Below are 25,567 nucleotides of genomic sequence, written 5' to 3'. Positions count from 1 at the left end.
ATGCTGATCACTCAGAGACAGCCAAGAGTGGGACTGGCTGGAACAGTGGATGCATGAAGCACCTCTGTTGTAACAGCTGGCATAAGAAAGCACACGTTTCAGAATGTTAAGGAGGATAGGAGAGAGGGATTCCTGAAATTAAGGCCAACTGAAGTGACAGTGGCCATTTTGCAAACCAAGAAATAACAGGCTAAACGAATCAAGATGTTGGTATATAACTTAGAAAAAAAAAGTTTATTTAAACACTTGACTCCTAAGAATAGAAAGAAAAAAAAAAAAAACTAAAGGTCAAAATATTTATAACATTTCAGTTCAGAAGAAATTCTATGTTTTGGTAGTTATGAGTCTTCTCTTATTTTTGTTTTATTTAATCTTTATTTTAGAACTCAAAATGACTTTGGCTGCCTAATTCCCAGATTGTACTTGTTTTAAGCCACTGTGCATGCTATGTAACCCTCAGTCATGCCTGCCATTTTTTAGTCGCTTACCACTACTCATGGTCAGGCTACCATTGGAGGATTTAGGTCAGCAAAGGAAGCACAAACCCCCTTTCAGGTTTCACTCTCAAATCTCAGCCGGTGATGAGAATGTCACAGCCCTGCAAAGACACGACAGCTTATATGACCATGTGAGGGTTTGGGGCATAAGGCAGCTTCCATAGGTTAAATAAGAGATTGTCCAGGCAAGCAGACTTCCTCCAGGGAGGGAGGAAAGGCTGAGTCTGTACTTCCCTAACAAATTCTGTGTCCCAAATGAAACGAGCTGCCTCTTTGCCTCTGACACTTGATTGAACTGAGTAGCCAGGCTATTCCATTTAAAGTTTCTCTGCCCTATTGTGCAGGAACAATGTGAATTTTGCTTAAAATCATAGGGTTTCTTTTCCCCTTCTGAAAGAATGAACTGTTACCTACTAAATATAAAAATATTTAAAAATTATAAAAGACATGCTAATGGTAGAAGTTAATGATACTCTAGCCTATTTCCTATCAATCGTGTGTGTGTATACTTTCTACATTATACAGTGTTCTTTCTACCTTTCACTGCAGCATAATTTTTCCTCATTTCTAATATCTCTTTGAGACTATTAAATTTGCTAATAAACAGCCCACCATATGTCTGTACCACTTAATTACTGTCATTAATACTTTACAGAAAGGTATAAAAGCACCCACCCTTCCAGCCTTACAACACCCTCATCAGTATTGGTTGATGGATTTTTAAAATCTTCTCCAATGTCTAAATTCATACTTCTTTGATTACCACCAATAGTTTATCAGCCCATAAATTTCTGTGTGCATGACTTCATCAACATTTTCATTCCATTGGGGTTCCATGACTGTTCTCATTGCGTGCAGTTTAGTTTAGCATGCTCAGGTTTGTCTCGTACCCACTTAACTCAGCCACTATAAGGGAATTGGCCTTTTCCTCAGAGATGACAGTCTTCCTCGTTACCTTGCTCTCCAGGCTCTGTCCCTGTTGTCACAATTATGCTGACACGAGGGATCTCTGTCTCTAACAACAAACATGCAGTGTTGATGTCAAGAGCTGGCAGTTGACAATTCCAGCATCACAATGTGGCCGTCTGTAGCAGGTTACACATTGTTAGCTAATAATTTCTGACAACTAAACATAGAAATTAGGTAATAATATTCTCTAGGAAGTTCTGGCTAACTCACAACAGGGAGAAGGTGGCCCAATGGTTAGCTGCTGAGAAGCAATCTAATTGGATTTTCTGTGAAAACAGCCTGATCTCCCAAGGTGCTGTATGTCTGGTTTCTATGCCAGGGACTGTGTTTAGCACTTGTCATACATTATTTTGCTCCAACCTCACAATGACCTTTTAAGTTAGGCATGGTTATCTCCATTCAAGAGAAGATAACACCAAGGCACAGATTTGCCTGAGGCCATATGCCTGGTAGGTAGTTAAATGGAAACACTAGGACTGTCAGCTTCAAAGTCTGCTGTGTCACTACATCATACTGTATTCAGTGAATACACTGTACTGTATTCACACTTGCAGACAGAAGTTAGGGGTCAGTGACAAGGTGATTAGGTCACAGAGCTCACAAGGAATGGGAAAATAGGGCAAGGAGTCCAAGGGGACAATCTGCATGTGCAGTCAGTGTAATATCAGAAAAGCAATCAAACAAAAGCCCATGGCACACTGGGAAAGTTCAAGCAATTCACTGCTTTTCAGGAACAAGGTAAGATGCAGCATCACAAGACAGAGTGCTACTCTGTGGGATTTAGGCAGCATTGCTTTGGGCTCTGCCCCTCTTCTTGCACATCATTGCCAATGGGCTCTAGGAAACTGTGCTCATGGAGAGTCCATAATACACTCTCTTCCCCACTTCTAGTCTAAGTTTCTGGCATCTGAAATCCTAAAACTCTCTTCCTAAAGGCCACTTCACCTGCTTTCTGGGTTCAATGATACCTTATCCTAGAGCCAAGTCATACTACCACTCTGTGCACCCCTAGACCTGAGGAGTGGCAAAGGACTGCTCTTGGCAAGGATGTGGGCAGAGCTAAGTGTCTGCCTATATCCATGTGTCATACAGGATAGAACTCAGAGTAGATACAGAATGGAGGCAGAGCCTGCGCTGTGGGCTGAGCTCTGCTGCCCCAGTCTGGCATGGAATCAGAGGAGTGCAACAGCTGGATATCTGAAGTTGGACTCCTAGCAGACCGTGAAGATACAGCTGTCAAAGTGGAAAGACACAACATAGACACGAAATAGTCACATAAAGGGTGTGTGGACTTCCATTTGTACTCCTGTTCTTGGTACCACAGTGTTAGAACCGGGCTTTGAGGGAGAAGAAGCTGCAGTAGAAGCAGGTTTCAACTCAAGTTAGAGTCATATGCCAAGGCTGCAAGTCTCCTAACAATGACAGGTGTCATTCACGCAGGGAACATGCTCAGGTGACTCAGAAAGATTACCAAGCAGCTGTGGAGGAGAGTAAATTGGGGCGACAGGAGCAGATCCTTGCTAAAATGACTCCTTGGTGAAGTCTTCCTTAGGGCACTATTTAAAATTGAAACAGTCCCTCCCTGGATCCTTCCATGACTCATTTTCCCCCATAGGAAATTCACATCTGGTGGATAGCTTTATTTATTGTCCATCTTCTTTCATTAGGGAAGTAACCTCAATGAGGGTGGTGCTTTTTGCATTCATTTTGCTGTTGGAATCCCTGTGCCTAATACAGTGCCTGGTACTTAGGAAGACAAAAGAAATTGAGGAAGCAGAGGAAATGATGACTCTCAGCTCCATCATTTACTTCCTGTAGAATCTTGGACAAGTAACTTTTGACACTTTTGACCTTTCTGTGCCTCAGTCCCCTCACTGTGAAACATAACACTGGTGTTTACAGGACAGAGCAGTCTTACGAGTTAAGTATGTCAGTACACATAAAGCACTCATGGGGCCAGCCACACTGTCTATCCCAGGTAAATGTCTCAGCTGCCATAGGAGATGCTGGTGGTACCCCACCACCGTGCTCACCTGCCAACTCTGAGGCCTGCACACACATCTCTATAGACTTGTGTTTGACTGATGGACACCATTTCTCTAAGACAAAGCTAGGCCAGACAAAGTTACAGCCCCACACGAGGCTTGTCCCTTCCTTACTCAGATGTGCCAAAGCCTGGCCCCCTTTATGTCATAGTGCAGTAGCTGCACTATGCTCCCAGGTTCTCAGGCATGGAGGTCTTAACTGGGATCACACCTATGCTTGTTTCTGCCCCTTCCCAATCTTGCTTCTCCTACTCCTTTTCAGTTTTTCTGCAAATCACACCCTTCCCAAATCACTTGCACCTAAATTGCAGTCTATGAAACACAGCCACGACAGCCATTTTTACTATTGTTATGAATATTAATGTAACTGGAAGTAATATTCATCCCATATATATGCAAAACTCTGAAGGCTATTTGATATATTGTCTGGAGATGAACAGAGACACGTGATTTGGGAGTCACATTGTGCCTGATACACAGTAAATGATCAGTATCATTTCCTCAGTGGAAAAAAAATCCATGAACCTGTGGAAGCTGATACGCACACAAGCAGGTAAGATCACCGAAGAGAAAGCAGAATAAGGAAAAGAACCATTTTCTGAGTCAAGGATAACACTGATAATAACATCAGTATTCAAGACATGAGTGAAGAAAGATGAGCTTGAGAAGATGTGCAGAGGTAAGAGGAACCCAGGAGAGAACTGAAGTCCAAGAATTAAGGAAGAAACCACTGTGTTAAATGTTGCATTAACTGGGACCAGAAATGCCACAGTTAACATCTAAAAGGCCTGGTCCCACAGCTCAAGGCAATTTCACTAGGGTACAAAGGCCAGAATTGCTTGGAGATGGAGATACCATCTTCCTAGTAGGTCAATGAGATTCTTAGAAGGAAATGGCAAGCTCATAGGTCATCACAGGCTGAATATGGTGTGTTTTCACCTCTAGGTCCTAGCTCCTCTGCTCTAGGAAGATGTAGACTCTGACTCTGGTTTAACCCAAGCCCCAAACCACCCTCTTCCCTAAGGCTCCCACTCCTAAGACCTCATCCCCTTTCACTTAATGTGCACAGAAGGATACTTTTCTCTTTAGGATGCTGGCTTTCCTGTTAAGAGCTACTTATTCACTCAAATCGAATTTTAAGGAGAATTTTTCACTGTATATAATGAGAATGGGAGCACCAAAAAGGTGAGGGTTGGTACAATGACCCTTTGAAATCACCAGGGAGGGAAAGAGAGAGCAAACGATGCCTCCCCATCTCCCAAGCCAACTTCTGAGAGGGAGAAGGCAGCCACTGATTCACTCTTTTGTCCCCACCCAGCCCCACAATCTTCCCATCTGGGGCATGGGTTTCTATCACACAGACTTCCTAGCCTGTGTAATAAATCACATCCTCTCTAAGCTCAGCCATGAACTAGGGCTCTAGGGCCTAGAAGTCATAGATGTTTACACTGAATGATAAGTGTATGCTGAGTGATCAGATAATTGACCAGCTGTTCCTTGTACTCAATTCTACACCATTTATTCTTTTGTTCGTTAAATGTAGCACGGGCAGTTTGCACTCAGCAAGTCTGCTATCTCCAAAAAAGCATTTTTACCACTTGATGCTGATACTTCTCAAACTTCAGGGAATTTCATTATCACCCAAGATGCTTATTTTAAAATCCTAGGGACACCTTTCAGATATTCTGATGGAAGTAAGTACAGGATGAGGCCCAGGAGATTCCTCCAGTGATCCAAGGACAACATTTACTCTCTTAGGCATAATTTTGGAACACTTAATGATGAAACCTCCCCTTGTCAGAAGTTAGGATATGCATTGATAAACATCAGCAAACACACAATCATCTCAGAGCTACAATAAAATACAATCAGAACCAAATTTGCAAGGCGAGCCAAAAGCACACTATACAAGGAGAAGCCTATTGAAAATGCTACTGAATTTCCCTCTCCAAGGTTGTACTTTCCCCAGAACGGAGTCAGTCATTACACACATAGGTTTGAGGAGATTTCTGCCCTTGGAGTAAATGTCTTTTATTCTTTTAGCAAAGACTGATTTCTCCTCTTTCAGCCTATGGAGCGTCTCTCAGGAACCTTGGGAACTGCCCTCACTGCTGTAGCTGCTTGGACTCAACCAGGTGCTATAGAAGACTTACCTTCCAAGCCATCCCTTTCTACTTCTAAACTGCCATGAAATCACTGGGAAATGGGATTTCTGCTTCTTATCATGTCTCTGACTGATTAGCCTAATATCACTTTTAGGAAACTCCTAAAGGTGCCTCTTAGGCCCTGTCCATATCCGACGTCTACAAAGTTATCTCTCGACTCACTGGGTTGTGCTCCAAGTCTAATAGACGCAGTTGCATAAGCCAACTGCAGGTAGATAAGAAATTATCAGGTACATCACAACTGACCTTTTCAATCATGGCAGGCTGCTAATCCATCTGAGATCACAGTTTGAGCCACAAACTATCGAGCCCCATCCCACATGATGGTTGTATTAGGCATAGCTGCAGCAGTTTTGTTTGCCGCACTTCCACAAACCTTTGGAGGAGGCCTAAACCCTCCATGCTTCAAACCACTCAGTTCATTCATACATTATTTGGCCCAGTTGTTTGCATGCCTTTGGATTTGCTTTCTCTATTTTAGCTGCTATGATTATCCTCGTCCTGTTTCACTGAAAAGGAGACTCAATGATTCAGTCTAGAGGGTCCAGATTAGGATACATGTGCCCAAGTCACAGATTGTTCTGGGACCTGGACAGTGTGGCTAAGACCCTATCAGTGACAACCCCAGGTGAAGGCTGCACTTTGGATTACAGTTTGGCATCTAAGGGCCACATACCACTTCCTCCCAATCAACCCCCACATCCTTGATCTATGAACTGTTTCCTGGGTCCCTGCCCAGATCTGGCCACATTAATGGATCACTCTGAATACTTATCATTACCATCTGACCAAAAGGTAGAGTTCAAAAGCCACCTTCCCCTCTCTGCCTTCTCTGATCTCGTGTGTCAGGGGGATCTCTTTTTCTTTCATTTTTAATTTAATTTTCCATTTTATGATATAATTTCATAGGTTCTGGGATTTCCCTTACTCCTTCCCCAAATCCCCTCTTCCCACTGATCTCCCCTATATTATTACAACAGTATAATCTTTCATAAGCAGTCATAAGTCCATCATTCTGCTATCTAAGTGTGTCCTGACACTGTGGGTACAGGCAATGGTAGACAGTCCAGCATTCTAGAGTCAAGATATATTTAACAGTTTCATTGGAAGTCCATCTTTGATTTGGAAGTAGAGATGTACCCTGCATTGTACTTTCACATCTAGGTATGACCATCTGCAATTGCTATACATTACAATTGTATGACCATTACAATTGCTATACATTCCCTTAAATGAAATACCATAAAACAAAATCAACAACAGGAATACAATTAAAAAACTTACAACTTCATGAAGTTAAATCACATACTGCCAAAGGACCAAAATGAAGAAATGAAAAAGAAAATAAAAAACCATTTTGTGGTCACAGAAGGTGGCTGGGAACTCGCATTTACTTTTAACATATTGGTTACTCATTACTATGTCAATTAATTCCATAATGATGTAAATTTTTACTGATGGTATGTTGGAGCTTTCAATTGACTGGGATGATACTCTGCTGGCTCTGTCTTCAGACCAGAGAGGGTATACCTAAGAAGCCGTTGAACTTGACTGGACAATAAGATGCTGGACTCTATGTTTGGTATACGCTTGCAATGGGGGAATCTCAACTGAACTTGAGCTGTGGTTATGCAACAAGGTGGAGGAATCCACCATGGTGGGAGGGTTTTGGGAGGGGTGGGGAGAACCCAAGTATCTATGTAACTGTGTCACATAATACAATGTAATTAATGAAGTTAAATAATAAATAATTTAAAAAAAACCATTTTGGAGAAAATGATGCTACTGTATGACAATAGTCAATGAAGAATTTCCGAGATCAGACAAGATCGGTGCGTCCAGGGTGGTATGGCTGTAGACATGAAGAATTTAATAAGAAAAAAAACTATTTTGAAGAAATGAAAATAAAAACAAAAATATCAAAACCCATAAGTTGCAGCAAAAATATTACTGAAAGGGCTATTGATCTTATATTTTACATGGAGACTGTCTTAGAGAGAATAAATGATATTTGTCCTTTTGGAACTGACTTATTTTGCTGAGCATAATGGTCTCTAGTTGGGACCATTTGATTGCAAATGGTAGAATTTCATTCTTTTTAATGGCTGAGTAGTATTCCATGGAGTAGATATACCACAGTTTCTTTATCTACTTCTCTTTGGACTGGCATCTGGGTTGTTTCCATGTCTTTGCTCCTATAGATTATGCTGCTGTAAAAATAGGATTGAAGATCCTTTTCTCATATGCAGATCTCATTTTCTTTGGATATATTCCCAGCAATGGGATAGCTGGGTCATAAGGCAGGTCAATTTTCAGCCCTCTTACTATTCTCCATACTGATTTCCATAGAGTTTGTATTAGCTTATGCTTCCAAAACAGTGAAGGAAGGTACCTTTCTTCTCACATCCACGCCAGCAGGTGTTGTTGGTGAAGTTCCATATGTAGGTCAATCTCACTGGAATCAGGTGCAACCTCAATTGTCAGGGGGATCTCTTAACTAAAACTAACATATCGTTCCTGGCTTTCTTGCCCACTTATTCATTTTTATTCATATTAGACACTGTACTCTCCTCTCTCTCTTCCTTTGGGCCTGCCCACTTCTACTCCAAGCTTAATTGGATAACTCCCATTCATATTTCAAAGCTCAGCTCACAGGGATTTTCTTCCAAGAACTCTTCTCTTGGGGCTCAACTTGTGGTGCAGCAGGTTAAAGACATTGTTTGCAATATCAGCATGCCATTTTTGAACTTCCAGTTTGAGTTGTAGCTGCTCCACTTCTAATCTAGCACCCTGATAATATACTTGGGAAAGCAGCCTCAGACACCCATGTGGGAGAACCCAGGTGAAGTTCCAGGCCCTTGGCTTCAGTTTAGGCAAACCTTAGCTATTCAGCCATTTGAGGACTGAACCAGAGGATGGAAGCTCTGTCTCTCCCTCTTCCTGTCCCACCTTGTTACTTTGCCTTGCAAATAAACAAGCAAATCTCTGCCACTGTCCATGCTTACAGTGTCAGGATACACTTGAATAGCAGAATGATGGACTTATAACTGATAGTGAAGGACTATACTACTGTAATGATATATTGGAAATCAGCTGGGGGGGCAGGGATTTGAAGGGGAGAAGGGAAATCTTGGAGCCTATGGAATTGTATCACGGAATAATAAAAAAATAAATTTTTAAAAACAAAATACAGTTTTTTCCTATTGATATATTCTTTCTCCACTCCACTTCATTCCTATTGGAATAAGGTTTCTCCCTATGCATTGCTGTAATCTTTTGCTTACCCTGCATGGCAATTATTATATGTGGGGTGCTGTGGCCAGGCTCTGATTGATAAATATGTACCCTTATGGATATTTTTATGGCTTCAAAAAGAGAACCTAGTTATGAAAGTGCTTCATAAATACAGTGTCACATAAATATGCCATGTTGTCCATGAATTCATGATTCACTCTTCCAAAGACTTACTGAGCATTTATTTTGTAGCTCTCCTAGTATTAGACTAGGGATATAATCTGAACAAGATAGAAACACAAAGGTTACATTCTAGAAAAAGAGTGACACACATGACAGTAACCAGATAAAGAGAATAATGGCAAATCTGATGAGCTTAAAGGAAAGGGCAGGTGATGAAGAAAGGCCAGCTGAGGAGCTGACATTTAAGCAGAGACCTAAACCATGAAAAGGAATTACTTAAGGGAGCACGAAGCATTAATTCAGCGGCAAGAGCAGCCTGCATCTGGCTATGCCTTGCCTGCAGGGAGAAAGCCGAGATGGTGAAGTTCAATGGGAAAGCAGGAGAGTGGCTAGTCTCGGCTGAAGCTCTGTGTTGTTAGGACCTCTAGTCCTTCAGTTGTAAAGACATACATGAGAGCCAAGATACTGCAGCTTGGTGCTGTAGCTGTTGGCAAAATGGGACACAGTCACATATTAATGGGAAAAGCTAACTTATACTGCATCATAAAGTCCTGTGTATGCTAAGAATTTTATGCACATTATCTAATTTGTCATGTGAAGCTCAAAAGGCACTATGATGACCCCACTGCACAGCTGAAGTTCAGAAAGGCTGTTTCAAGTTGACATGCGGGAGCAAAATCAGGATGGAATCTAGGTCTGTTTTGATGGCAGTCCTCAGGTGTGAAATCATTGTGCCGTCTTGCCTCACAGGGCACAGAGGACTTAATGTTTGTTCTTGCTAGTCCCTCCTATGGCAGCAAGCTTCAGCACAAAGAAATGACTTGTTCAAGGTCATGCTGCTGGGTGGAGGGATGTCTGGGTCATCTGAGCCAGGTTCCATCATTGCTTTATGGAAAGTCTTATTAAATAATTAGAAGTTCTGAGTTTATAAGCACAAACCTTCCCTTGTGTAAACAGGCATCAACTAATCTGGCTTCAAGGGCTAGGGGATCTTGCGGGCACATAAAAGCCCCAGACTCAGGAGTGAGGACCCCTCTGCTCATGGTTTCCTCTGTCCTATGGCATCAGAGAAAGAGCTTGACCCCTACTTTCCCCAGCTTCTGGAATGCCACATGAGATTCATCCCATTTCTGTGAATGTCTTACAGATGCTCTCTTGAAATAATAGGTGGAATCAATGTACCATCAGCCAAGCTGTATGGCTGCTGAGGAGAGTGGATCTGCAGTGGGCAGTCTAGCCAAGGAGACCAAGGGCTCGGCTCACCTCCTCAGTGTGTGCTGCTGGGAGCTGCTTCCATCGTTGTTACTCTGGGTACAGGGTGGCAGCATGGTAGGGTTTCAGAAGGGCCAGTGCCTGGGCATGGTAGAACAGAACTAAACTTCAAACCAGATCTATCTACCAAGTTGTTCAGGGAAAGTGGCACATTCAATCCTGGGGCAGAGAGCTACACTGCTCATTGAGAAGCAGGTGGCAGAAGACAAGGGGAGTTAAGGATCCTCTGATAAGTGAGACACCAGCCTTGACATGACACAGCTGTGTTCCTGTAGGTACAGGCAGGACTAGAAGCAGCAGGATGCTTCAGAGCAGTGATCTGGAGAAGACCAACCATGGTGCCTGGACAGCTGAAACCAGGAAGGGGAGGAAGGATAAGCCATCTCCATCATGTCCTGCCCTAGGATTATACTGTATCTATCTCTCCCTTAAATCTTCATGAGCTGAATTCTCAGTTCAGTATTTGAGGAGAAAGGCTGATCTCAAGAGTGCTGAAAAGAAAACCACTCCATTGACCAATTTGTTTGGGTATTCTCACAGCATCCTCTGGCAGTAGAATCTCAAATTCTTCCCAACCTCTGCCCAACACCAGCTCTGTGTTCCCTGCTTCCTGCTCCTCACTGCTGTTCCAGCAGCATTGGCAGTTCTTAGTTGACAGCTCCAAACCAGACCACAAGTGCTTTCTTAAACTACCAGGAATCAGCAAGTGTGAAAGAAAAGTGTTAAAGACACTTTAGCACCTGCTTTAAGCTTTCTAATTGATGCCATCAGAAGTGGAAGGAACCTTATAGAAGGCAGTGTCTTGCAGAGAAATGAGCCACTCTCTAGGGAATGCTGTGTTACAAATGAACGCTGGCTCTCAAAAACAGTTTGTTTCATGACGGGAAGGTCTTATGCATGGATGCGCAAAAGAAAGGACAGAAGTGGGAGAGCACCCTGAGCCCATCACCTGCCTCCCTCTGCAGGGTCGCAGGAACCGTCCACCACCAGCTATCAGGATGTGATTCAGCTGCCATCAGGGCCTCCTCGGCATCTATGTCAATTCATTCCAAGATGAGTGCTTTTGCTTTGTTGTACTGGAAGATACCCTCTGCCTCTTCAGCAAGTCATTATTCCAAAAAGTTGTCATCGCTTCTTTCTACTTAACAGCCCCTCTTTTGCCTCTGCATTCTTAGGCTGTGATATCAGGGCAAGGGAGCCCATCTTAAATCTACCTGTCAATTCCTTCTGCTAAATTGGAGAGGTTCAAAATTTCCTTGGTGATTGTAATGTACAATCATAGGGGAGTGTATTAAAGTTAAGGTTGTAGGGATTCATTTATCCATTTCTGAGTCTAGGAACTGTCACTTAGCCATTTCCAACATCAAGTGTGCCAGAAGCAAAATCATCTCTTGCCCAAAGTTCCAGGGATATCTCAAATGGAGACAGAGAGAAGGAACTTGGCATTCCCGGCACTTTAAAGTCTACTACTTAATCCCACCCAAAGGAGGCTGTGTAAGCTAAGTCTCTGATTGCAGATGCTATAATCAGAGCCATGGCCCTTTTTCTTGTTCTCTGAAAAGTTGCAGTACAAAGAGCACAGACTCAGGTATCAAAGTTACAGGAAGCTTTTCCAAGTGTGGTCATTAAGGTAGTAGCTTCAGAGGCTGAAAATCCTTCAGCAGCCACACCAACTTATCTTCAGTACTGCTTTTAAACAAAACATTTTCAATAAGTAAAATATGCTGAGGAAGGACAAAGGCTTGAAATCTTCTAGATAAAGAGCATGCCATAGTTGATGGGAACTATCACAGAGGAGTCCAGGAATAGTATTGTCACAGCAGGCCTGGGGCGAAAGGATAGCCTGCCAAAGGACAAACCCCTCAGAAGGCACATCTTGAGCTAGCAGCATGCATCCCGAAGTGTTTGAAACACAGCTTCCTTTCACCAAAGGAAGAAATCTCCTGGCTGCCAAGAGTGGCCTGGAGGCACAGCCATCAAAGGGAGTCACTTTTAGACAGAGTGGGGACTCTCAAAAAGCTAGACCATTGCTCCCAGAAGTCTGGGTCTGCTGGACAGAGAGGAAGGGGTGGGGAAAGGAGGTTAGAAGGTTGGGTTCAAATGGAGGTGAGATAGAATGAACATATCCTTTGTAGGACGGCAGCTTCCTATCCTATTTCCCACCCTCCCTCACATGGGTATTATCTTTTCCTTCTGGACACTCAGAACACAAAGCATAAATGAAAGGAATGCCAAAGCAACAGAGGGAAAGAGTAAACTGGAACAGAAACCCACAATGTCGCCACACAGCAGCGCCACCTTACCTGGCCCTTATTGAACAGACACAGGGCTGCCCTTCTCTGTCCTGTATTCACTCTTCTTCCTCTCAGAATCAGGCTGGGTCAAAAACAACTGACTTTCTAACTTGAAAAAAAACCATACACAGGTGTGTAGGGACCCAAAGTTCACACAGCAAAGATCATGACTTGGTTAAGCCTGCGTCTTGGCCATCCTGATTTATGGTGGAACAGAAAGCAGAAGGCTATGACGGTGTAGTTGTATCTATCCTTTACTGGAGGGTGAGGGGGAAGATGCCCAACATCTCTCCAGGAGCCACAATAATAACTTTCCTGGATTATGCCCACTCCCGTTGCCATCATCACTCATTCTCCTCCTCTTGCTGCATCCCAATCTCTGCCAGCTCTCACAAGAATTCCCCTACTGTCCAGTTGGGCTCTGGTTTCCTGGAAGGCCAGATGGAATCTCCATTTACAAAGCACATATTATTTCTTCCTGGAAGCAGCCTGTGTACTCTTTTCCTCCCTTCCTTCTTTCTTCTTATAAAGCCATCACTTCCTTGAACACTCAGAACTTTGCCTGCAGCACACATAGACACTTGGCACAAGCATTCTCACCAACACAGACAATGCTACTCTTGGCACAGCCACCCTCTAGGCCAATCCCACTCACTGAACTTTTTAAACAGTGCAGGAGATCACTTCCTGCAGAGCAGGCAGGCCTCACACTGCAGCCAGCCTGCCTTCTCTTTGACACTTGGCCAGGGGTGGCAAAGGTATCTATTGAGGTCCTAGTGGGTTATGAGGAGAATAAAAAAATCTTGTGATAGTTCAGGCACTAGTGGGAAACTGAAAACAGAGAGGGAGTTCAAGAAGAGTCAGGAAAAGGATCCCAAGGGAAGAGGCAGTGAGGAGCCCAGGATTAGAAGCAGGCTACACTAACTCCATCCTACAGCCCCTTGCCAGCACATACCAACTGCAGCTCTTTGTTAGCATGTATACACTGAACAAAATAGGATGGAAGCCTATTGTAACAAATAACTTACAATTGACGAGATCTAGTTTTCAGCAAAAACAAGCTAGAGAGTGTTCTATAAAGACCTCTGGGGCCCAGCGCGGTAGCCTAGTGACTAAAGTTCTCACCTAGGATGTGTCGGGATCCCATATGGGTGCTGATTCTAATCCTGATAACCCTGCTTCCCATCAAGCTCCCTGCTTGTGGCCTGGGAAAGCAGTCGAGGTTGGCCCAAAGCCTTGGGACCCTGCACCCAAATGAGACACCCAGAGGAGGATCCTGGCTATTGGCTTCAGCTCAGCTCAGCCCAGCTCCAGCCGTTGCAGCTGCTTTGGGAGTGAATCAGCAGCAGGTCAAAGATTTTCCTCTTGGTTTCTCCTGCTCTATATATCTGACTTTCCAATAAAAATTTAAAAATATAAAAGAAAAAAACCTCTGGAAGATCTACATACACAGCATCAGTTTCTTTAAAAAAAGAAAAATAGACCTCTGCCTTCATGATAGCTAATGTATAACCACTGCATTTGTTCTTTGGAGACAATCCATTAAAGACACACAAATACCCCTAAATTGAGAGACCTCTGAGGCCTCATCTCTGTGTCAGCTTCTCCAATTACTCAGAGCATCTCTGTTTCATATAACAAATGTCATTTCCTCTCTCACTGTTAAATCTGGTCTCACCAATTGTCACAGACAACCTGGTCTCATCTTACCAGTTTTCTTCTGACAACAGAGACATATTAGGAATTTAGAATGGAATGGGAAAGAACACCAGGAACTCTGGATCTTTGTGCAAAATGAAAATGAGTTAGGCTTTGTGCACAGATGGCTTAGAAGCTCCAAGAGCTTCAGTGTGGGCAGAAGCATCCCTCTGCTCAGGACCCTGGGGATCCTGGGTTGCTGTTACAGAGGTCCTGCTGGTCTACAAGCTCTGTTCACGTGAGGGATGGTGCATGGCTGTCATGAGCTGAGTCACAGCAGCACCATTCCAGAGCTGGATGGCCCCAAGGCGCATCGCCATATCCCTAAGGACAGCACTCTCCTCTTTAAGGGAGGCAGTTGACTTGGCTCCCCTGACCTCTACAATCCTCTCATGCCTGAAGCTCCTAGATTCTAACTCACCTACAACTCTCAGATTCTACCTCCTATAAAGTATCTCTGATTATGTTCCATTACACTGGTATGCTTATTTGACTGCTGCCTTGAACACCTTCAGTTTTTGTCTTGTGGATGCTGGAACTTCAGCAAAGACTCAAGCTTTCCTGAGAGTAAGAACTTGCTCTCCCCCACCACTCCCATTTTCTGACAAGTGCAGGGCCAACCTAAAAAAGCCAAGGCATCCTTGGATCACTGCCTCTGAGTTGATGTGTCAGTGCTATCCACAGTGTTAAAACTGGACTGATGTGGGCCTGGCAGTGTGGCCTAGCAGCTAAAGTCCTCGCCTTGAATGCCCCGGGATCCCATATGGGCACCGGTTCTAATCCCAGCAGCTCCACTTCCCATCCAGCTCCCTGCTGATGGCCTGGGAAAGCAGTTGAGGACAGCCCAAAGTCCTGGGACCCTGCACCCGTGTGGGAGACCTGGAAGACATTCCAGGTTCCCAGCTTAGGATGGGCGCAGCACCGGCTGTTGCACTCACTTGGGGGGTGAATCATCTGACAGAAGGTCTTCCTCTCTATCTCTCCTCCTCTCTATACATCTGACTTTGTAATAAAAATAAATAAATCTTTAAAAAAACCTGGACTGATGTGCATCTTAAGAGCATTCCATTAACCATAGCTGCTGCGTGCATAGGAGTGTGTATGAACTTTCCTTCCCATAAGTGCAAAATAGGGAGTTTGCCATCAGCAAAGAAGTTTTTTTAGCCTGAATTCCCTGCAAAGAAAAACAGCCTACAGCCCAGAGTTGGAGAACATTCTCTTCCTGTATAGGAAACCACAGTTAAAGACGTCACAGCACCAGGTTCAGACCTTGCCTCAGGCACCAGGCCAAGATCTGCATGTGAATTGCTAGCGATGGGAACAGATAAAATTCCAGCTGGGGACAGAACAGCCTGAGACTGGAGGGAGAAAAACATGAGTTTTTAGAGTTGCTCTCAGAGACCATGTCTGGGCCTTACGTGAGCTAGAACAGGTGGGGGTTGGAGAGAGAAGGAAGTGTTAACAGGAAAGGAAAGAAGGACCAGGGCTTTTGGTTACGTCAGTAAATTCTTCAGCAACACATTTGTTCTTGCTGAGTCACTGTAACTGACACAACGCTCCCGCCTGAGTTCTGGTAGAACTGGCTGCCACACATGCCCAATTTAGAAATGAACTCACTGCCCTGGTGAGACAGAGTCCTCTGCTGCCTTGCTCCTATGCCCCTGAACATTTCAGCCCCATAAGACACAGTTCATCTGCCCTTAGGCGGTGTGCCCCCTTAGGACCAGCCAGAGGATACCCTGAAGGAGATCCTGGTCTGGCCCAGGGACTTCATGTCTGAAAAGATGACACTGGCATTGGCCCTAAACAGTCAGTGTGTTTGTGTTTGGGGTGGAGAGGCAGGAGGAGAAGGGAGGCCCCGCCCTTCTCCTGGGGGAGCTCCCAGCCAAGTTGCACTCAGCCAGCTTGTAAGGTAGTGCTGTACAACCTTGCAGGCTAGAAGCCAGATTCCCCTTTCTTCCTCTCAAGTGCTTACTGTTCATCAGAAAGAAAGCCTTGTAGATGGCCGGATCGCAGCAAACAGCTACCAAACAACCCCACCTGATGATGAGGTCCCTAGACTCAAAAATCCTCCCCACCCCACCACTTTTTTTTTTTTTTTAATTATATGTTCTGCCTGGGTAATGCTGGACTTTCAAGAAAGATATTCTGAATAAACCTCTTCCTCTACAGCAATCCAGTAAGAGCTGATATGACATAGAGAAAGCATGGGGAACACATTCCTCTTTCAGTAAAAATGACAGTGGCAGAATGGTTCAGGAATTATCGGCAACCAAGTGAACATTATGCTCTCAGCAACAAAAAACCCTGGGCAGTGATATTTCCCTTTCTCTTGCTCTCATCTCCCATGTACTGAGAAGGAAAATAGGGTCTGACAGGAAAAGTTTGAAGACAGATTTGGCCTTTAATCTTCCATGTCTAAAGCTGATGGAAATGCTGAAGGAGACAATGGGCGTTCTAAAGCTCAGGGACACTTAGGGTACTGGGACTTCAAATCTATGTAAAACTGAAGACAAACCAACAGGAAGAGTGGCTTTTCTTTACTTTTAAGAAATGTTTTATTTTTAAAAAAGATTTATTTTATTTTTATTTGAAAGGCAGAGGTAGAGAGGAGGAGAGACGGGGCAAGAGAGAAAAGAAAGAGAGGAAAGAAAGAGAGAGAGAGAGAGAGCGAGAGAGATCTTCTATCTCCTAACTAGTTCTTTCCCCAAATGGCTGCAATGGCCAGGACAGAGCCAACCCAAAGCCAGGAACCAGGTATCTACACCAGGTCTCCCACATGGGTACATTTCCACTGCTTTCCCAGGCCATAAGCAGGGAGCTTGATCAGAAGTAGAGCACCCTGGACTAGAACTGGGACCCATATGGGATGCTGGCACTGCAGAAAAAGTCTAGCATACTATACCATAGTATTAGCACCCAAGATTTAATATTTTTTTAAATGTTTGTTTGTTTGTTTATTTATTTATTTATTTATTTATTTTGGAAAGGAAGATATACACAGAGAAGGAAATACAGAGAAAAAGATCTTTCATCTACTGATCCATTTCCCAAGTGACTGCAATGACCAGCGTCAAGCCTAACTGAAGTCAGAAGCCAGGAGCTTCGTCCAGGCCTCCCATATGGGTGCAGAGCCCCAAGGTCTTGTGCCATCATCCATTGTTCCCCCAGGCCACAAGCAGGGAGCTGGATGGGAAGTGGAGCATCCAGGATACAAACCGGCACCCACATGGGATCCTGGCAGATACAAAGTGAGGATTTAGCCACTAGACTATCACGCCAGACCTCAAGATTTGATTTTATAAAAAAGATTGTTATTTGGGCATTTATATTTTTCTCCCAATGTCATCACTGCAGAATTTCCAGGCTCACCTGGGTATAATTACATACCTAGGCTTAACATGTTCACAAATATTATTTTATTTAATAAAGTTTTCTGAAATAGTATCAAATGCACTTTATAATTTAGGAAAATCATTGTTTACTCTATACTTAAATACCATTGTTTCAATAAAAGTTACATATATGAAAAAAAAAGAAAGCGCGGAGGCAGGCAATGTGGCACACCAGGTTAAGCAGTATAGCTTGGAACATCAGTATCTCAGATCAGAGTGCTGGCTCTAGACCTAGCCACTCTGCTACCTACCCAGTTTCCTGCCAACATATCCTGATAGTATAGAATGACATGAGAGATCCAGACGGCATTCTAGGCTCCTGATGTAAACCCAGCCTAGCTCTGATCGGTGTGAACATTTGGAGAGTGAACCAACAGATGAAGGCGTGCTCTCCTTCTCTGTGTATATGTGTGTGTGTGTGTGTGTGTTTATGACACCTGCTTTTCAAGCAGAAGAAATTAAACATAGGAAAAATAAAAGTAAATGCCTGCACAAATCCAAATTTAATGAGAACAGAAAATTACAATTTTTGAGCCTTGGACAAAACTTATTTAGGTATTCCTGGACAGCTGAGTTCAGGTCATCCGCTAGTTGGTGGTGTGGCATCTAGCTTGCAGAAAAATACATAACCACAGCAGTTTCTACAAAACCAAAATGTCATAATTTGAAGTGCTGGTGTCTAGAATACATATGTGTCTGAAAAATAAACACAACCCCAAGCACCAGTGAAAGGCACACAGAAAGACATAACCAAGGTTAGGTGAGAGAGGCAACACTAAAACCCTGGAAAAGATCACCTAATGGGAGAAGGAGCCCTACATCCAGAACATACTAGGTAAAAAAATACATCCATTTTCCCCAATGTTGGTCTCACTCTCCAGGGTCTCTATTCAGAGAACTCCCTTCTAACATTCCAGCCAAATCAACCCAGCTACATTTAGATCAGCCTGATTACTGACATGAACTTCTGAAAAAACCGGAATGCCTCGTATCGTCTTTCACGTGACATATTGAATTTTCCCCAATCAAGGTGACACATTCAGCTTCTGAATCAGCCTGCTCTTGGTAAGCCATAGACTCCAGCAGCCTACAAGAGAAATTCAATAACTACACCTAAGCTTTAGAAGCTCATTTACAATTGCGGTCCAGAGACAAACTCCCCAAAGGCCTAACTTGTTCAGAGAAAGGCAGATAAGGACTCCAATTCAACTGGGCACGGAGGAGGTTAACAACCACTTGGAGCCAAGCCAGAGACTAACTTGCACAACTGACAAAGGGATTGAAACAGTTCTAGAAGCAAGAGTAAAGATTCAAGGAAGGCAAAAAACACTAAGCCCTTTCTATATTTCATATGAGAACTGGTCATTAATGTGCAGTTTGTGTTAAGGGACCATATTAATTTAGGGAAGTATTAGCCTGTGGGGTAGGCATGGTGGAACAGTGAGCTAAGCCACTAGTAGGGTGTCCCCATCTCATACCAAAGTGCCTAGGAGCAAGTTCCATGGCTGCTTCTGATCTAGCTTCCTGCTAAAGTGCACCCTGGGAGGCAAGAGGTAACAGCTCAAGTACTTGAGTCCTTTCCACCAACATGGGAACCTAGACGGAGTTTCTGGCCACCAGTTTCAGTTTGGCCTAACCTCTGTTGTCAGAATTTGGGGAGTGAACTAACAAATGGAAGATTTCTCTCTCTCTCTCTCTCTCTCTCTCTCTCTTGCTCTGCCTTTTCAATAAGTAAAAATAAACACATAACAGCTGGCATTGTGGCACAGTGGGTTCAACCACCTGCAACACTGGCATTCCATTACAGTGCCAGTTCAAGTTCCAGCTGCTTCACTTTAAATCCAGCTCACAGCTAATGCACCTGAAAAAGCATCAGAGGTTGGCCCAAGTACTTGGGCCCCAACATACACATCCAAGAGCCAGATGCCACTCTAGTTTCATAGCTTTAGCCTGGCCCAACTCCAGACATTGCTGTCATCTGGAGAAGTGAAGCAATGGATAAAAGATTTTCTCTCTCTCTCTCTCTGGCTCTAGCTCTGGCTCTCATTTTTCACTGTTTTCCCCTTTCTCTCTGTAACTCTGCCTTTTAAAATAAATTATCTTTTAAAAACATACAATAAAAATAAATACATACTCTTAAAAAAAGACATTGAAAAAATAAAAGAATACTCGTCTTGGACATCCCGAAGAACAGGTCATACAGTCAATTCTTTAAGTCTTTCCAAAGCCAGCATCAAGTTTAAATGCATAATAGATGGCCCTGATTCAGGGTTTCTTGATGACAGTAATAACAATATTTGCACAGGGTTTCCTGGGCAACGATGAGCAAATAAGCTTAAACTGGAAGCAATGTAAAGCATCAGAAGCCTAAGGCAAGTCACACTGGGAGCATTAATTGGGAAATTTGGAAAGTAAAGTGACCTATTTCAGCAGCCTTGTCCACAACTGCCACAAATCTCTCCCAAAGAAACCACTTAAGATATAAACAAAGGCTTATATGCAAAGATGTTTAGTGAGGGTTATCCATAACAGTGAAATTCTGGAAATGACTTAGTTGTCTAATGATAGGGTTAATTAAAATATGATGTATCCCAAGACACAGTGTTCTGCATGAAAAGTTTTTAATGCTTTGGAAATGTTCTTACGCTATAATGCTAAGTAGAAAAGGGCAGAAAGCAAAATTTGACAAATGTTATGATTCAATTTTGCTTTTTAAAAGCTCTAAGAGACAGGAGTGATATACATCATTATAATTGCTATTATCTCTAAGTAAGCAAGTAACGAATATTTTTCAAGAAATTCTTTACACTTTTTTGTACTTATGTTCCATAAAACACATATATACCCAGACAAATACACATATCTATTCATTATTTATTTCAAGCCTTCTTTATTGACCTTATTGCTATTACTGCAATAAATATTAGCTCTAATTGCAAATTTAAACGTAACTCTAACCCTAAGCAAAGCAGTGGAAAGAACAATGAGAGCCAAATGATAAACACCACCTCTACACGTAAGGGAAAACAACTTCACACTGTTGTCTGCCTCTACTGTGCACTAAGACCTTGGTTAGGGACTTGGCATGCAATATCCCTTGTAATTATCACTACTGATAATGTAGAGAACCTCTTTGTGTCTATTCTACATGTGGGGGAATGTGTCAGAAAGCCTATGTATTTCTAGGATTCCTTCTTGGCTGGCAGCCCATGCATGATTCACAGGTGTCAGTGTTTTTCCTCAAGCTCATCTTTCCTCTCTCTGCTAGTCCATGATTCCACTACCACCAAGTCAATGGCAATGCCCCAAGTCTCTCCGCCCCCCCCACCCCCCGCCCCGGAGCACAAACAGAAGACACATGTGAAGGAGGAACAATCCCTTCTTACCAGGACTCCCTCTGTCCAAGGTTGGGTTCCTGATTTATCACCTCAAAGCATTTACTGCTTCCTGGAACAGGGGCTGCTTCACGTAGTTACATCATGGGTTTTTGCCTCTGATTGCCCTAGCGATTGTTCTCCAGGGGATTAAAAACACTTGCCTCTGTACTTGTAACATCATGTCCAGCTTTTCCCCACTGCCTCACAACCTGTTTCTGTGCACTGTTTCCATGAGCCCTTCCAGCCTTTCAGCCCCATCACGTCTGTGCAGAAACAGACCTGCCAGGGGTATGGTCTACACAGACCCTATACAAGAGAGTTGGGGTATGGTCATGCAAGGTAGCTCACTTCAAAATGTTTAATAGCTAACCACTAATTCTGGAATGGTACTAAGACTCCAGAGGAATGCAAAAGGTAGAAACAGGCAGGCATCTAAGTGGAAGAATATCTCATATCCAAAGAAACGAACAGGATGCTCATCACCAGAAGATAGGAGACATACCACCAGGACCAGCACCAACACCATCACCACCACCATCACTGCTGCTGCCAACACCACCAGCAGCGCCACCACCAGCAGCAGTGTCACCACCACCAGCAGCAACAGCAACAGCAGCAGCAGCACCACCACCACCACAACCATCATCAGCAGCAGCACCATCACCGCCACCACCACCAGCACCACAACCACCACCATTACTGCCCCACAACTTTCACTCAGGGTACCTGCTTCTCAGAGTCCTTTCCTTGTCTCTCGAGTTTCTAAGGTATTCACTACTTTTGTTTTTCCCCCTGTATCTCTTGGTGTAATTTAGTAAATAGCGCACAGCTGTCACCCATACTGACTATCAATGAGCAGAGTTTATTCATCAAAAGCTGAACACAAACAGCTGAGGAAGAAGTTTGACGCACTCAGACACACCAGCCCTGGCCCCGCTTCTACTGTCCTACACATTCACATCCACCACAACTGTCTTAGCCACCAGAAGCCCAGGTTTGAGACAACTGCCACCTGCATCTCCCACCTGCAGCATCCTTTACACTTAAAATGTGAAGGGAATTTTCAGAACAGGTTTGAAGCACAGGTGGTTCCACCATCATACTGCTGTGTGGCCCTTTCTCCTTACCACTCTCTTGCTCCTTCCCTTGGTTCCAGTCCACCACCATCACCACCTTAGCTCATCCTAAATCATTTACCTTCTCAGTCTTTCTAGGTGAGTCCTCTGCACTGTTGTCACTTTCTTCACTCCGGCCTCCTTCTCTTCAGTGGATAAAACTCAGGTTCAGCTGCAAAATCTGGTTTCCAGTTACACTGGCTATGTGCCCATAGGCAATATACTTCAACTCTCTGTTTTCTCAAAAGCAAAATGGGAATAATAATGCCCATCTCAAAATATTATGGAAATAAGTCAATGCATGTAAAAGACTTAAAACAGCACCTGCAATTGCTACAGTAAGTGACCAACAACTACTTGCCATTATTATTATCTTTAACCTGTCACTGCAATTTCCTTCTTCATTCCCTAGATCTCTCCTATATTCCACTGTCCACTGAGCTACCAGAGTGAATTTTACAAAATCCAGTTTCAATGATCATTCTGCTGCTGCAAAGCTCTTCAACTGCTCTTTACTGCCCATTAATAATACTTCTTAACTAGACCCATGGAATTCTTGAGCAGTCTTCTGCCTCATTGTCTGCTGCTCTTCTAAAAGACCCTGAGCTCTTGTCATCTTGAGCTTCCAGAACTTAACCAAAACATTCTCCAAGCTCCAACACACTCCAACTCCTGCCTTTCTTGGAGTCCTTTCCTCCTCCAGGACTATTCCTACCCCTTGTGTTTTGTTTGTTTGTTTGCAGAGCAGTTGCCTGTTGAAGCCTCATCATTCCTGGGCAGCAGTTGTACTGGATATTTCACTTACTGTGAGTCCCCAGCACTGGGCTCAGTCCTAATTCAGAACTCATCTCAAGGTTGTTACCTGCATCATGTGCCTGCCACACTCTCCAGACCACAGCAGGAGAAACAAACAAGGATAGGTTGCATTTACAGAGAACCTGACACTGCATAAGGACTTGACATCCTTCACACCAATCATTTATAAACTGAAAGAATTTCGCTTGTCCTTTGATACTGGTGTCAAATTAGATGCCTATTATAAAGTACTGAGACAAATAATTACTGTTGATTTTCCTCCTGTCAGCTTTGACACTTCTTAGGAGAGAGGTCAGTATTGCATTAGCCTATTAATAATGTGGACAGGAGCCTTCAGGATCAAAAGCTAAGCTTCTTCATTTAAATTCATGTTTGAAGAGTCACCTGTTGTTGCACTTCACCATACTTCAAAAAAGGTATTACAGAAAACCACATATGGGGCAAGCAAAATGGTACAGTAGGGTAAGTGTCCCATATCAAAGTGCTGGTTCAGGTCCTGGCTACTCTTTCTGATCCAGCTTACTGCTAATAAGCCTGGGAAGCAACAGATGATGGCTCAAACATGTGACTCCTGATGCCCCTGTAGGAGAGCCAAATGCAGTTCCTGATTCCTGGTTTCAGCCTGACCCAACTCTGGCTGTTGTGTGTATCTGGGGAGTGAACCAGTGGATAGAAGGTTGCTCTCTCCCTCTCTGTCTTGCTGCCTTTTGAGCAGATGAAATACTAACATTTAAAGAAGAAAAGATCACATGTGTTATAATACTGTTTTATAAAGCTCAAAGTCATGCAAACCTAAATAATACAGTATTAACAAAGCATGTGCTAAACTGTATCCAAAAATTTCAAGGGAAGGGTAAACATGAATCTTAGGCTAGTGATTGCTTCTGGGTGTCAGGTGGTAGGAATGGAGGACTCCCAGACAATATGAAGGGTAGATGTGATGCCACTCCTCACATTGAAGATTGGGCTACCAACTGCTCATTTGATTCCAATACTGTCTTTATTATTGTTGCTGCTATTAAACTCGTGTAGGAAATGGACTAACCACTACTGAGTGCCTTCAGAGATATCACCGGATGATTTCTCCACAACACACACATTCCTTTTCCAAATTAAAGCTTTAGAGATTGGACTGAGAAATGTTGCACAGTATGTGCAAAGTACTACCCTAAGTGTTTTCTGCTTCTGTATCTGAAATTGTTCTCCATCATCTCCCCATTCCCCAGTACTCCTGGAAACTAATGCCCAGGCACTGGAGACTGCATCCTCTGGCTCTCCTGTTACCAGGCTTCCCAACCCACAACAAACCACAGATATCAGAGAATGGGGAGAAGGGTGGCATGCAGTGAATCATCACGAGCTGGTGGCATCTCCTAGTGAAGTTGATAGTTTCTGTCAAGTGCCTCTCACACAGCTCACTTTACAGATTTGAGGACCTGTTTCCTTGCCTTGTGCCATTCAGCCTCAGAAGTGGGCATGACTGTCTTCACTGCCAACATCTTTTTCCTGTTCACTGCCCACATCTTTACATGCTGTCCTTGGTGAGAATCTTCTGAAACAACCCTGGTTGAGTGGACATGTGTTTCCTGACTGCAAAGAGGTGAAGCTGAGGCCCAAAGCCCAGTGTCCTCCGTCTGTATTAAGCTGCCTCCCCACCCTTTCCTGCAACTCTGAGGAAGGTGATTTCAAACAATGGTGCTTGCCACTGTGATTTTCTGTTCCTTAGCAGCACAGTCCAATACTACATTCTCTTCAGAGTTTCTGTTATGGGCAACTAACAGCAGGGACACTTAACTGCAACTGCTAAGAAATGTGTGTAAAAGGTGAAAATTATAAGAACAAGTATAAACTGACTCCACATAGGCAAGTGAAGAAAAAAAATGGATTGTAAAGGTATGAAAGCAATGTAAATACAACAATGTGACTTCACTGTACTCACTGGCATTATATTCTGGTCATTCCATCACCTGCTTCTTTTCCTTCATCCCTATATTCTCCTTTAATTGATGATCCCAGAACTAAGGGCAGGGCACAAACAGCACATCTCAACAAATTCTAACAACAAAACACAGTTTGGATAGCTCAGGACCTCTTGTGATGAAAATAATGGAAGAAAATCCAGGCAGTTTTCATTTCCTCCATTAATTGTCTTTCTGGTTCTGTCTATCTTTCTGTCTGTCTCTCTTTATTCCTATTCTTTTTCTGTTGTGGCTCCACAAAGATAATGCCTACTATAAAGCCTAATTTGTCTTTTGCTGAAATCAATAAACCAGGAGAAAATGTTATCAAATAATAAGCTGCAAAAACAGACACCTTGGTTTGACTGGCATCACAGAATTACCTGTCCTAATTTGTTGTCATCCTTCCTTGTCAATATGACACCTGCACTTCTTCACAAAACACTCAGCATCTTAGAGCTACAGCAAAGAGCAAACTTATATGGAAGAGGTTCTGGTGCCCTTAGGAGCAGCAGACAAAACAGGATAACACTGCAGAGGAGGAATTTA

General features: G+C 43.4%; 1 protein-coding gene across 10 annotated transcripts in view; it reads right to left on the bottom strand.

The window, feature by feature from the left end:
- Window positions 1–25,567, bottom strand: part of KALRN (kalirin RhoGEF kinase) — a 712,406-nt gene that overhangs the window by 460,007 nt on the left and 226,832 nt on the right. The window lies entirely within an intron of this gene.

The sequence above is a fragment of the Ochotona princeps genome, chromosome 3 (assembly GCF_030435755.1).
Source record: "Ochotona princeps isolate mOchPri1 chromosome 3, mOchPri1.hap1, whole genome shotgun sequence".
Classification (NCBI taxonomy): Eukaryota; Metazoa; Chordata; class Mammalia; order Lagomorpha; family Ochotonidae; genus Ochotona; species Ochotona princeps.
The sequence above is the reverse complement of the archived record's forward strand: the minus strand, read 5'-3'. Positions and strand labels throughout refer to the sequence as shown.